Source organism: Numida meleagris, chromosome 18 (genome assembly GCF_002078875.1).
Source record: "Numida meleagris isolate 19003 breed g44 Domestic line chromosome 18, NumMel1.0, whole genome shotgun sequence".
Lineage (NCBI taxonomy): Eukaryota > Metazoa > Chordata > Aves > Galliformes > Numididae > Numida > Numida meleagris.
The window spans coordinates 1,688,593-1,700,998 of NC_034426.1; the positions used below are offsets into that span (position 1 = coordinate 1,688,593).

The 12,406-nt window shown below is 43.1% G+C and overlaps 1 protein-coding gene across 6 annotated transcripts in view; it reads right to left on the reverse strand.

Moving 5' to 3' along the window:
* AUTS2 (AUTS2, activator of transcription and developmental regulator) overlaps positions 1-12,406 on the reverse strand; it is a 670,249-nt gene that overhangs the window by 343,700 nt on the left and 314,143 nt on the right. The window lies entirely within an intron of this gene.

Genomic DNA, 12,406 nt, shown 5'->3' on the forward strand with positions numbered 1-12,406 from the left:
AAAACTACAAAAAACGTTATGGATTGAGATACTCTTACATGATTGTTATGAGCACTGCTTGCTTAGATGATGTTATACATTTGATAAACAAATTGAAGGCCTTGAAATTAAAATGCTCTCAAAACTGACAGGTGCACAGAAGAAGAAATTGGGTATTTAAAAAAACTTAATTCCTTTAGGTTCCTTGGAACACCTATGTCAAAATACTCATCTTCTGGCAGGCTTGGTAAGATTAAAATTAGTTCTAGCTGGCATCACCAGAAAGCAGTAACACGAGGCTGAATGACACTCAGAAAGGTGTAAAATTCTCTTCTACTGTAGAAAGCATGAATAAATGTATTCTAACTTGATCCGTGTAGCTGAATGCTTACTGATGAGTACAAGTGCAACCGTATCAATTACCTAAGAACTGGCTTTAAGGAAATAACTGCTGAGTTGCAGAGCCAAATGCCATTAAGAGCTTATTGTTCACCCATACAAATGTGGAAGTTTATCTGAATAAACCTGCAAAGTGTGCTAATTGAGCAGTGCTAAACCTCTGTGCGGACACAACTGCCAAGAACAGAAACCTTTCGCTAGATATGTATTCGTGGGGCACAAGTCAAGCGGTGTATGAAATTATTTAAGTGCAGTAACCACTCTGATGCAACTGCCACGGCTGGCCTGCACCTGCAGGACATGAGTCAGGCCAGTGTTAATCACCTACAGCAGCAGCTGAAGCTAACTTGCCTCACTTTGCATGGAAAAGGATCAGAAGTGCAATTGCTGTCAAACATTGCAATGCAGCTGATCCAGGAATAGGGCCAAGAGAGGAAGGAGTAGGCAAGACAGTTCTTTTGGAACCTGTCAACAAATAGAAGATCTACAGAAATCAGGAAATCAGTGTCCTCTGTTACTGCAAGTTCCTGAACTGCAACACCACAGAAGTATCCGTGACAGAGAGGGTGACAGCCGTGCGGCTGTTGCTAGCTGTCAGCTGGGAACACAACTTTGCTTTAATGATCTCAATTTCACTGCAAGAGAGCATGTGACTAACATGGAAGCCATTTAGGACATAAACACAGCTGAATTAACACTATTTTTAACTTTGAATAAGACTGTCCACCAAAGATTTTAACGTGACCTTGCAAGTCCACTCTAATCTCAGCTGCACTAAATTCCTAAAAATATTTTACAGCAAAGCACCAACCTGGAAAAGCCTCTGCTCTCTCTCCCCAGCATGTCACAGATCAGGAATCACCTTCACTTTGTTCAGCTGCAGCAAGAAAGCAAGCAGGACTCCCATGCGTATCTACGGAGGGGCACCAACATCTTGGGCAGCAATGGAAGACTGACATGCTACACTGGAAGAACTGGGAAATGAGACTGGAATTCAGCCAGGACCAAGTAGCTAACTGCTAAACCTGTCATGATCAAATGCCACCAGACCACAGAGCAGGACCCAGCATCTGAAAGGCGCTCCTTGCAGAAGCTGACTTGCGCAGATCTCTACCTCTGCCTAACTGCGATTCTTGGTGAATACTGCAGGCCAAGTTAAAAATTCATGAAATACTGCTGTTACTGGGTTAGGCTGGATTTTTTTCAGAAGCTCCATAACCACACCACAAAGGCTACAGTAAAAGTTCTGATGCTTAGAAAACGAGACGGTCGTGCTACCAATGAACTGAGAATTCAGTTGAGAGCTGTCTGGTACTGATGCAGAACATCTCCCTTCCTTCTTCCGTTTTTTTCTTCACTGAAATTCAAACAACGGATCCACAGAGTTTATTTTTAGAGCACTCAATTAATATTAAATCTCTTGATAGACAACAGAGAGCATTGCAGCTCTGCATTAAGCGTGCTTACTTCTTCTATTTGTTGTGCAATAATTTAGTTTTTATTGAAGTGAGGGTTTAAGTCCCTAAGACAGGCTGACGCTGTGTAAGGACAGCCCTTGTGCTTGTCTTTGAGCCAAACTTCCTCAAAAAGCCATCTTCCATCCTAGAAGCTCTTCTAAAATCTGTACATGGGCAGCATGGTCTAGTATTAGAAATGGAGGTTGGAGGGCCCTGCCTGCAGCAGGGGGGTTGGAGCTTGATGATCCTTGAGGCCCCTTCCAACCCAAGCCATTCTATGACTCACTTTATTAAAAACAATTTCCCAAACAGCCTTCTCCGTACGGTAAAATTGACCTGGTCAGACTGTCAGTTGGTGCTAAGTTTATTACCTTTGGAGATTATTTCAAATGGCCATTATACTTCGCTAAGATAGAGAATTTAATTACTTCTTTTTATCCAAAATGAAATATATACAAAACTCAAGATTCTGTGGAGCCCAACCGAGAACGATGTGGAAGATCATAAGATGAGTTCTAAAATTACTGTTTCTCTAAAATGCTGTAATGCAAATCCTGGCCTTCCTCAAAGATTTTCAACTGTACATACAGGATGTGTGACAGGATGGGAAATTTTATTCCAAGGCTTTGAAAAAGACTAATACCCTTGCTCAACAGGAACTCAGGTTTTAATAGGTTTTTAAAAGTATTACGAAATATCAAAAGTTTCTTTGGTTCTTGGTAGCAAAGCCTATCTAAGCACACAGTGCAGAAAACAATAATAAAATGTAATACAATCTTCTTTTATACGTATGCCTTTAAGAGTGTGACAAAAACATACACTGTATTTTGTGTGACATATTCAGAATGACAGAATCCCACAATGAGACATGGGAAATGTTAATATAATTAAAATCTCTGTGTTTCATTAGGAGCTTCTGCATCGTTAGCAAAGCAATGGGTCACATTACTATACACAGGCACTACATAAAATGCAGTATGGCATTTCTATGTTATTATGCCTAAGTGAAAAAAAAAATAATAGTAAAATAAGACAAAGAATATACTGTCCTTGAAAGCAAGTGAAAATGCTCCTAACAGGAAAAATACTGCTTTGCTTGTTCTTGGGGTATGAGCCATTAACTCTTGGCTCTATCCACTCTTGAACCAGTGCAAGAACGTCGGTACCACAGTTCATGCCAGTTCTTGATCGAGTCATTGATCTAATGATTAATGTATGCAAAAGATCAGAAAAGGAGGTATCAAAGCAACAAAGAGCTCAGAAATGAGGCTGCAGCACTGAGCCCTACCTGCAGGGAAAGCTCGAGGGCCATCCTTTCCCCGGGCACTGCACGGAGCGGAGCCAAGTGCTGCACACTGAAAGCTGTGTTTGTCCTTAGCACGCTGGAAATCAACCAAAGGAAGCTGCTGGGTTTTTTTGTTAGGATTTAGAAGTTGCTTCTCCCCTTGCATCCGCCACAGCGCTAGAGTCCAATCCCGGCAGATTATTACAAATCCAGAAGGTGGTATTTTCCAAGCTGCCCATGGATTTAGATGCACAATCCCAATTTATTTCAAAGGAGCTGTAATTCCAAGCCCAGACTTTCGAAAACAGAGTTTTTTATGTTACACACCTATGTGTCTAAAGACACCACCAAAGGTGACAGAGTGCTGCTTTGACAAATAAACTGTGAAGACATGAACAACAAAGCTGGGGGGAACAATATATGTAATGGATTACTGATAATGTCAGAAAGTAGATGTCTCCAGCTAGAGAGAGCTACCACAGACTTGTTTACAATGCAACAAAGCAATATATCACATCTATTACATTTGGGTTTTGCCTTTTGTGAAGAACTCAAGCCATTCTGCATTTTCAATGCGTTTCACAGTATCACTGGAGGTAACTATTAAGCTCATTTTACTTGTGAGAAGGTTGAGGCATAAATCCAAGGTTACAGACAAAATCTCTGATTCAGCAAAGCACTTAAGCACATGCTTAGCTGTAAACACATGTACCATCCCATAAAAGTAAAGATAATCATGTGCTTAAGTGCTTTGCTGAATCAGGGCCAAAGACAATAGCAGAGCCAGGAAGAGAAGCCAGGCATCACTAAAACAACTAGACAACTTTCCCCGCAACATAAATGTTATAAAAAGGAATAGATCATAAAGAGGATGGTTATGACTTTTTAGAAGAGTTAAGAACAGCTGTCACAGGGCAGGGGGTAGGGACGGAGAATAAACAGGCATTTCAGTATTGGTTTTCACAGCATCCTTAAGAAAGCAGAACGTAATTTGCTTCCCATTTCACCTCATGCCACTCTTTCAAACCTGCTTCCTTACTCAACGAAAACCACAGTGCATTACTTAGCAGTTCTGCTAATTTGATTTAAGACCAATCACCTTTTATTACCGTACCTTTGGCTACTAAAAAGGGCAACACAAGAAAGAGCAGCCAGGTAAGTGACAGCAAGAACTAGGTGCCAAGTAGCAAAAAGCAATATTTTTCTCCTTGTGATCTTTCATTAGGTTGAAAATAAACATTTCACTAGACGTCCATTTACATTCAGTGGTAATCAATACAACACTAAGGACGCAGACAGTGTTTTCAGTGTGCTAAGCACCCGTGCCAGAACGCTCCATCATCAGCCTTGCTGGGGATGCTCCAGTTCATAGCCCAGCCCACTTCAAACTCTGCCCAACTCCTCTTTGAGAGCACACATCAGTTTGATACGGGCTCACAGAACGGAGCATAGCACTCCCCAGCTGGCTCCGAGCAATCACTAAGATCTGAAAGATGAAACTTGAGGTGAAGAAAAGCTCTTGGGGGAAGACCTGATTTGTTAAAACAGCCTGCTGTATGGTTTTCATAAATTTTCTGAACACATTTCAAAAGCCTTAAAGGATTTTTGAGGGTCATGTATCTGCTCTGCATTGCTTTTAGATTGGAAACTGTCTTAAACTATCCAATTCAATGTTTCTGCTCTATAGCCTTGAGTTGAAATTACTCTCTCCCTTCTATGGAGCCAACAGCATTGTCATCTAGATTCCCCGAGTGAAGCAGCAGGTATCACGGTGCTCACTGCACATTTGGTTCAGATTAACTTATCTCCCCCTTGTGTAGGATCATAAAAAGTTAATTGGAATATGTGTGGCTCTTCTACACACGCGACAACATGAGCCAGGTCTGCAAACACTAAAACCCCACTGAGTGGCAGCTCTGTGTTTGAAACACGTTAAAACCTGTCAGAATTCATTCTGAGAAAGAAAAAAAAGGCCGAGTAATTTAACAAAGTTCTGGCTTCTTCTGGCATAACCTTGCAGCTTCCTAAGGGACACACCAGAGCATCACACAAACCAAACTCTCGCTGTAGGCAGAGGAAGGTTGCTGCTGTTTTTCTACCTCTGACTCCATGATACGTGGCAAAAAGGAGATGCAAGAGGTAAATCAGAGCCCTAACCAGGACTGCGGAAGGCAGACATGCTATTTGGAGCTGGTTCCTTCAGTCAATATCAATAAAACAATCATCTGGGTTTAGATGATGTCTCACGGCCCAGTTTATATAGTCATTTCCTACTCAGTGTCTTAATGAATGGCTTCCTACCCTACAAAATTATTTTAAATTAGTTTTAATTAAAGAATAAATTAATAATTAAGCCCCTCCCATCAGTGATAATACAATTTGCAGCACTTCATGAATCCCACTGTTCAGCAATCAGGGCTGCAGCACACCTTGATAAATCCATCCATCCACCCTTCTCTTCCTACCAATCCTGGCAGGAACCACAGGCGCCCAGGAGTCAGGCCACAGCCCTCTGAGGCACTGCGACCACCTCCCCAGACAGCCTTGTGGGGGTACAGAACCATTCAAACAGGAAAATATGCTTCACGCAGAGTCTAGACCCTGCCTGGAAACACTGCGGGTCTTGGCATGCATAGAGATTCCATGTGTTTTGTACTCAACTTGTAAGAAAATGAAAGAGGTTTTTGTTGTAGGTGGGTTTTCTCATCCTGTGTTTAGATAAAGGACTGAAAATCCGTTTTGCATAACCTAATGTGCCAGAGCTCCTCGTGCACACTCAGTATCATAGAATCATGGACTCACTTGAGTGGGAAATGACCTTCAAAGGCCATCCAGTCCAACTCCCTGCAATGCACAGGGACACCCACAGCATCAGTGCTCAGTGCCCCTCCAGCCTGACCTTGGGTGTCTGCAGGGACAGGGCACCACCGCCTCTCTGGGCACCCTGTGCCAGTGCCTCACCACCCTTATCGCAAAAAAACCTCTTCTTTATATCCAACCTAAATCTCCCCTCTTTTAGTTTGAAATAGCATAGTATGTCATGCCATGTCTCACAGAACAGCCTAGGTTGGAAGGGACCTTAAAGACCATCCAGTCCCAGTGTCCCCCATATGCCCCATGGCAGCTCAACAGCAGCGCACCTCTCCCTGGCTCTGCCTGCGGGACAGGCAAGTTGTTCAGAGGAACGTCTGGCTCTGGCTAAGGAGATATACAGCACCTTGCACAATAAAACAGTCAGCGTTAGTAGTGCTCCTGAAAAATAAATAGGCTGTACTAAATATAATTCAGCACAAGGCATTTCAGTGATTTTGCAAGCAGGGAGAAGAAACAGTAAATAGGAAACATCCTGACAGAGAAAGAACTGGCGACACAAAATAGATGGCTATTCAATGCTGCTTTATAGTCTGGATATTGAATATTTGGGAACAAATAGATAAAGAAAGCATGTTCCTTCCCTCAGACATGTGTTAGCAAATGTAATGAATACAGAGAGCAGCACCACGAGGTTTAGCTATGCACTGTGCACACAGAGCTGGTGATTTGCCCCAAAGGAAAGATGTGTTTCATCAAATTAGCCAGTGTGTTGTTATAATAACTTCCAAAGGCATTTCCTCAAACTCCAGCGTTATCTCTGAATACACAAGTGTAAATAACAATATCCGTTATAGCAGTGCTTCATTCAGCACACAATGATAACTTTTTCCCCTTCCCACAAGGAGGCATTGGGGTAGAAATGGAGAAAGCCATTACCAGCCCTGCCTACACCACCAGTGTTGATAATCTAACCCTGCCAGGTCAGCAGTCCAGAAAGGCCAACCACAAGAAGCCCTGCACTGATATTCCTTTTAAGTCCCAGTACCATCCACTTTTGTGTGGAGGACAGTACATGCTCATTTCGCTTTTACTGAGTCAAAAATAAGACAGTAATTGGATTGAGGCATTCAGGGGAGAGGGGAGGGAAAGAGGATCTTCTTAGACTCCCTAATGCCAATCTTCATGACCTGTCTGATCTCTTCAGTAAATGCCACATATAGGTTAATCCTCGCAAATCCTCAGTACGACCTTGTCAAATCAAACTGTTCATCAGTTTGTTCTGAGGCTACTAGATAAGAATAAACAAATGAACTCATGCTGCACGCCTTCCAGCTGTCATTTAGCAGTGCTGACGGCCAGGGCTTCTCCAGGAGGCACCCACTGCAGGCACAACTCCCATCACACCACGCGAGGAGCGAGTAGAATTCCTGCTTAGTGTTACGTGGATGTTCTTCAGACACCCAACTGCTCCTTTTGTGTACAAAAGAAGTCAAAGTGGCAGCACCACGACTGTTCCCATGCACTCCCTGCTCAGCCAGTGAACCTTCTTTTGGGGCACGACGGGTCACCTACACCCTTTAACCTCAAGGCCATCAGAAGAGGTCCTAATGTGTGATAATACCTCTGCTGTTGTCTGCGCTCAGATTGATGCCATTCATTTATTCCACGTTGGCCTGCAGCCACCCAACAGATGGCAATGACTTTTAGATGAAGCAGGGTAATTCTGAACTAGTGACCCAAAAGGTGAAAGGTTTTGTAGCCCACTGCTTGCCCTCTGGCCCTAACATCTGTGAACTTGCCCTTTCCAAACACATTTGGAATGGTGCTTCAGGCATTGAAAAACACACAGACAGTGTTACCACTTGGTTTGGTTTTCTCCCACTTCCCATAACCTTCAAAACACTGTATTATTAAGCCCCACTCCAACTGCTCACCTAGTTGTACCCTTGCCGTGATGTCAACACCCAAAGGGTACAATTTTGAACAGCTGCTTGTCATCTTTTCTCTCAACAACCTTTGCAATTTCTGCCACGCTACCTCTTCAGGAACTGAGGAAAGTTGAGTCAAAATCTATTATCCCTCCTTGTGTCTTCAGAGGCAGCTTACTGCAGTGCACAGAGCACCGCAGCAGGCAGTCTGGGTCTGGCCTTCCTTTTCTCTTACCTTGTTTCTTGTACATTTGATTGACACAACAATGTTAATGTTTCGACAACTCCACCCTTATTCAGACATGTTTTATGTTTTGAAGGCCAAACTTGTGGATATAAGCACAGTACAAAATAACCTTAAGACCCCAAACTCTGTGACCACCCTTTTTCCCCCTAAGCATGATATCCCTGAAGCACATATTCACCAACATGGCCCGCCTTCTAAGCTCCTCTCTCTGTCTTAGGCTTGTTCTTTTCCCCACATTTTTCCAACGCAGAGTAAATATATCAGATTTCAAAGGTCTTCCCTTTCATCTACTTCATCTCCAAGACCATGTATCACAGCAGCTGGTGACGAGGCCAAAAAGCAAAAGTCTCCAAGTCATATAGAGGTCCACTCCTTCAGGAGCTAAACAGAGAAATCAACCCTCCTTCTGGGAAACTGTTAATTGAATTTCTAAATTACCTATGGTTTTGATGAGTGGAGTGCAAAACTCTTAATGTGCAAAGAGAATAACAGCAAGGAAATGGAGCAATCACAAAACTAAACAAACAACAAAAAAAAAAAGCCCCACCAAAACCAACACCAAGAAATTTAACCTATTTATCATTGTGTTTTTCGAAGCAGTAAAACAGATATGCATAAAAGGCTGCAGTTCCTGCATAACTATCATGTCTGTAGACACTTCCAACTCCATCATTAATCAGTGCTTCTCTCCTCTGCAGTACCTATAGCAAACCCCAACCACTAAATCCCAGCGTAACTCCTGATATTGGTCTCAGATTGTGAAATAGACAGTTGATTTTTGGATTCTTCCTTATCTTCAGAAACATGAATAAATCACACACCATCAAGTTTATCATTTTTTCTCCTCAGAGAAATATGAAATATTGTAGATCATCTTCAGCACATCAGCTCCTTCACACTCCATTAGAAAGCAAGGACTATTTCTCATATAATTTACCAAACCGCTGGCCTAATTTCTCCTATTTCTTTTGGAGCAGGAAGCATACACAGAACACACTCTCCTGCTATAAGTTGCTCACAACCAGTCCTGCCGTCCTGCATTCCAGGTTTACACATGGCTGATGGGATTGGCTAGCAGCTCTGCATGCTGCGGATCCCAGGTATCTTTTCAATGATGCTATGAAAACAGCCCTCCAGATGCAGCAAAATCAAGCTGGCACAACAGAGAGATTTCCTCTACCACGATGGAACTCTTTGAGGACACAGCAACGATCCCAGTCTCCAGGCCATCGCTTTGGTACTTTCACCTACATTCCAGGAGCCAGCAATTCCAAAAAAAAAAAAAAAAAAAAAAAAAAAGGGGTGGTGTAGAATTTACAGAGAAAAAGGTGCAATAAAATCCTTTTCTTAAATGCTTTCTGCCAACGGTGGACATAGAGTCCCATGTTCAGAACAGGGCAGAAAGAAATAGCAAAACTGCAGCCAAAATACAAGCAGTCAGAAGACAAAAGCCTCATCTTTTCTCCTTGCAACTCCATACAGGGAATAAATTATCAAAATCTGCAGTGTGTTCAAACCCTTTATTTCCCTCCCCAAAATCAATTGCCCTCAAGGGTCAAGTAGGAGAGAAGAGAGTTTTTCACACTGAACCATTAAGACAACTGCCACAATTCCCTTCCTGCCAGCTGGAGGATGAGCGGTGCAAGCTGGCAGTGGAGCGAGAGGAAGGAGGTGGTGGTCACTTCTCTGAGATCTCGCTGTTGTCTGCAGAAAAGGTGGGGGAGAAGAAACACACTGGGAAGATCTGCAGAGGAAACAAGCCCACCAACATCACACTTATGCTAAGAAAGGCTTCTGTGAAAAAAAAAAAATATCTTGAGAAGGTTGCTGGGTTTGGACTGCTGAAAACAAACACATGCGCAAAAAGCAAATAGAAAGCTCCAAACTCTAGAGTCGTTTTCTTCAGAAAGCAAAACTAATGCCCAGTTCTAAGTGTAAAGCACATCATAAGCTAAATTATAATGGTGAATCGGAGATGGCTCTACAGTCTCTCCTGCACAGGGCAGAGAAATCACATTGGCAGCTGCCAGCTCCTGTGCTCTTGTTGGTGAGGCATGGCAGCAACTACAACAGGAAAAGAACTACTGCTTTGTTTCTACCACCAATAAACCACAAATCCCCCACTTCTTTCTTCCATTCAGAGTGATCTCTAAGGGCAGCTTCACAGGTGGATCTTGGTGGCTCTAAAGTTGCCACCCAGACATGCATGCTTAACACAGCAAGACAAGCGTTGGCTGCTTCTAACCTCTAAACGTGACCGGTCACGCTGGATCTGGAAGCAAGGGGCCCTTCTGCAGCTTTCATCCAGTTCATCAGGATGTGCCAAAGCAGCAGAGCACCGCAGCAAAACAAAATATATGAGGGCAGTGCCCTGCATTAAAGCATTATCGGTCCAACGACTGCTCAGGGTCAGATGGGCTGTAGCAATGTAAGAAGTATTCTCAAGTTTTTTTCCACTAATAATTTCCAATTCCCCTCAACTGAGTGATGACTCTCAAAACCGCTCAGTGGTATGGGTCTATTACTCCTCCTTTGCACAGGCACAACCTGACTATAACATAAAACATTTATTCCAGAGCCAAGCATGTATTCAAAACATTAACTCCAGCAAAAGAAACAATCAGACACAAGAGCTTTCTGTTCCATTCCCAACAGTACACTTAGCAAGAAGAGAATGACTTTATCAACAAGCAGTAAAAACCTTCGTTTCCCATGTCTGAAAGAGATTTCATTAAATGCTTCCCTTCACTAGGTGCAGATCATTATATTTCTCATAGACTGTAAGCAATGTGAGCCTGTGTCTGCACGAGGCCTGAGTCCTGATTGACAGCTCTAGAAATTACAATAAATACCGCAGGAACACAAGCAGTGCTTTCATAGGAGTCCGCTGGCAAATGGAGTGCTTTCTTACAGAAAGAGAAAAAAAAAAAAAAGAAAACCTGCTAAAGCTCCATTTAATGCTGTTGCTCAGAAAAGAGGTTTAAGAAAAATACGGATCTAGGAAAGACACCTTTCCTTACCTAAATATTCAGCATTCGGTTCCCTACAGCGCATGGCCAGGCTCAAGGGCATGCTCCCTGCTGCAGGTGTACCTGCACACCTGAAGATTCGTCTACCCTTGGGTGCTCATCCTTTGCTCAGCAAGGACACAGCAGGAGGTCCTCGTCCCACCCTGAGCCCTGCACTGCCCTTGCCAGCCCACCCAACCCCCTACACCAAACGCATGTGTTCCACACCCTTGCCAAGCCCCTCCTCGTGCTGGTGATGGGAAGCTGCCTGAAATGTCTCGAAGGGTTTGGTGTATTATTGAAGCACTGACAGACTCCTTGGCAGTGAGAAAGGCCACAGTGATGGTGAAAAAAGCTAATTCTCAGCCTAAGAAGGATTAATCTTCCTACTGTAAAACACTTTGGCTACACTGCGATTTAACCACTCATGGGACAGATGTATGCCAGAACTAAACCAAGTACATGATGAAAACTACATATATATTTTTTTTTGCAAAGATGGAACAGAACAAATAACATCAAAGCAGCCTGTTGAACATCATCACTTACAGGTCAGCGATACCTCAGAAGTTTGAAGGTCACACTGCACTGCTCCTGCTCCATCTCCTCCAGGCTTAGACTCAGGGAATGGAACTGCATGCCTGCATCATTCAGGGCAAGCACGGAAAGCTGACCTCCAACCCCAGGACCAAGGAACATTTTCTTAAAATGGGATGTAAAAACAACAAAAAGCAACTTGCAAAAGTTTGCTTCAATTCCTAATTTCTGTCCTGGCCCTTTTGAAGGCAGCCTGCCCTTTAGAAAAGATAGGGATGGACATCACCAGCAGGAACGGGAGCCTGCCAGTAGTTCCGCAGGCTCCCCAAACCACACCAACAGAAGGAATTCCTGATGTACTAGCACAGCTGTAATACATTTGTAGTACAGCTTAATTTTTTTTCATTCCTTCAGGGACGTTAAATACTACCTCTGAATACACACTAGCAAAAGTTGTGCGTTTGCATGAAGGGAAGGCTGAATCCCTTTCTCTGACGCCAGCCAGCACCGCTGAACTCTCTGCAGACGTGCATGTTTTCAAAGAAAGGAAAGCAAATAGAAAACAGTTCCATGCAGAAATGCTGCGAGTGATCCACTCAGAAGCTCTTAATGCTGATGCACTGATTGCCCTTACATGCTAGTAGAGACAAAGGAATGCAATTTGATTGTGCAATTGTAAAATGAAATTATATTCCCCTCTTCGTATGTTTCCGAAGCATTTGCAGTATTTCAGAAAACGCCATCAATGTTAT